This window comes from Juglans regia, unplaced genomic scaffold, assembly GCF_001411555.2.
Source record: "Juglans regia cultivar Chandler unplaced genomic scaffold, Walnut 2.0 Scaffold_741, whole genome shotgun sequence".
In the NCBI taxonomy this organism is placed as follows: domain Eukaryota; kingdom Viridiplantae; phylum Streptophyta; class Magnoliopsida; order Fagales; family Juglandaceae; genus Juglans; species Juglans regia.
Genome location: NW_023362308.1, coordinates 17242 through 19704, shown reverse-complemented (window position 1 = coordinate 19704; position 2463 = coordinate 17242).

The following is a 2463-nucleotide window of genomic DNA, read 5'->3' as shown; positions in this document are numbered from 1 at the left end:
AAAAACATACTGAGGATGCAACGACTAAGTTAAATGCAATGATTGACCTGTATGAAGCGAATCAAGAACCTCCCTCGATGACTAAAAAGTGTTTAAATGTTGATGGCACGACAAAGGACACAACTACAATTGGTAGTTCAACAAAAGTACTCACTCCACGTGTTGTGCGAGGAAAAGACAGACCCTCATCTCTAAGGAGAGCATCCAAGATGGAGATAGACCTGCAGAAAGCTAAGGAGAAGACGAAGAAAGCGCAGGGAAAGGGAAGCAACTTTGTAATATTACCTTGTATATTTAAATTTTCATATAAATGCTATCTGAAAAATTGGTTACTATTTTATTAGCGAGATGGGGAAGATACACCAGCCGTGGACATGTGCAAGAGGCTATTTGGCCCTTCCAATTTGGACGTTGGACACTTTTGGGTAATTGAATGAGACTTTTGTTTTTAGCAAATGAGACTGTTAGATATGTGAATGCTTATGTTGAATGGCCATATATATATAGTAGGTTGGAGTTTTGTGTAATTGGACGAGTTTTTGTTTTTTAAGCAAATGAGACTTTTTAGCAGGTTCAGCTCTCTGACTTGGTTATATCCAGGGCCAACTCGACTTGAAAAGTCCCAGACTATGCACAAATTGTTCAAGCTCGAGCGAAGATCAAGCGAGAATGGAGCAAAGCTCCCTGACTTGGTTATATCCAGGTTCAACGCGACTTGAAAAGTCCCAGAACACTCACGTTATGTCTTCGCTCGAGCTTTAAATAGCTCAAGCTCAAGCGAAGATCAAGCAAGGATCGAGTGTGAGTCTCTGACATGGTTATATCTAGGGCCAACTCAATTGAGAAGTCCCAGACCACGCACGCTCGAGCTTCGCTTGATCGTCGCTCGAGCTTGAAATTGTTCAAGCTCGAGCGAAGATCAAGCGAGAATCGAGAGAAACTCTCTGACTTGGCTATAGGCTATATCCAGGGCCAACTCGAATGAGAAGTCCTAGACCACGCATGCTTGAGCTTCGCTTAATCGTCGCTCGAGCTTGAAATTGTTCAAGCTCGGGCGAAGATCGAGTGAGAATCGAGCGAAGCTCTCTGATATGAACCCGTGGGAATGAATTCCCTTGAACCCACAATCAATTTGAAAACTCCCCAAGAAAGCCAAAAATCAAGTCAAGGATGGAGAATCTAGACCCGATGAGAACCCGTTTCAAAAACTTAGATTATATTAAAATCTAGACCCGTTGAAGAACTCGTCTCAAGAACCCAGATTACAAGGGAGGAACGCCACAAAGGTTGTGATTTACCTTTGATAAGTTCAAGAGTTCAATCAAGAACAAGAGGAGAAAACTCAACTCACAAATAAAATTCAATATTGTCTAACTCTCAAATGAGGCTACAAAGAGTTTTTAAAGCCAAACCTAATCAAAACCCTAGCCAAAATAATGCCCCTTTTACCCAAAATTACCCTTGATGAACAGTACCGGCTACAGTACGCGCGGCTACAGTAACCCCTACAATAAATTGATGAAACCCTAGTTCCTAAAATGTAACTTTCCAAATAAGCCCTTGGCCAAAATACAAGGCCTTCCCAAAAACATAGTTCAAAAGAAATAAGACATGTGAGCCAAGCATCTTCAAGCCCACTTATTCTAAACTAATAAAATAAATCATTTAACCAAATTGGAAGCCTCCAATAACAATAGGCCGTATCTCTAAGTCATGTCTTCCACAGCTTGAATAAAGTGGATCAAAGCTGGTTCTTCTTCTTTCAGACCCATCTTCAGTGTTGGGCTCTTGCTGGCTTCATCCCAAGTGGATTGCACCAATCCTTGCATTGCTTCCTTGATCTTCTTGGCCCTTGATCGTGTAATTGGCCCATCTGGAACTTGCAAATGATCTTTAAGAGTAGGTTCACCTTGGTTCCTATCATTCCCCCTCTCCTCAAAAGGATTCGACCTCGAATCTTCACCTACATCAAAAGGAGAAAGATCAGAAACATTGAAAGTTGCAGAAACTTTATACTCACCTGGAAGATCCACTTTATATGCATTGTCATTAATTTTCTCAAGAATTTGGAAAGGTCCATCTCCTCGAGGATGCAACTTAGTCCTTCTATGGGCTGGGAATCTTTCTTTGCGCATGTGAACCCAAACCCAATCTCCTGGTTCAAAGATGACACGCCTTCGTCCTTTATTGGCTTGGGAAGCAACCCTTTCATTCTTTTGGGCAATTTGAAGCCGTACCCTCTCATGAAGTGACTTCACCAACTCCGCCTTCTTTTGTCCATCCAAACTACTCTTGTCATCAACATGTAAAGGCATCAAATCCAAAGGAGTAAGTGGATTAAATCCATAAACAATTTCAAAAAGAGAATATGAAGTAGTAGTATGCATCGTCCTATTATATGCAAACTCTATAAATGGCAAACAATCCTCCCAAGTTTTTAAATTCTTATGAACAACAGTGCGT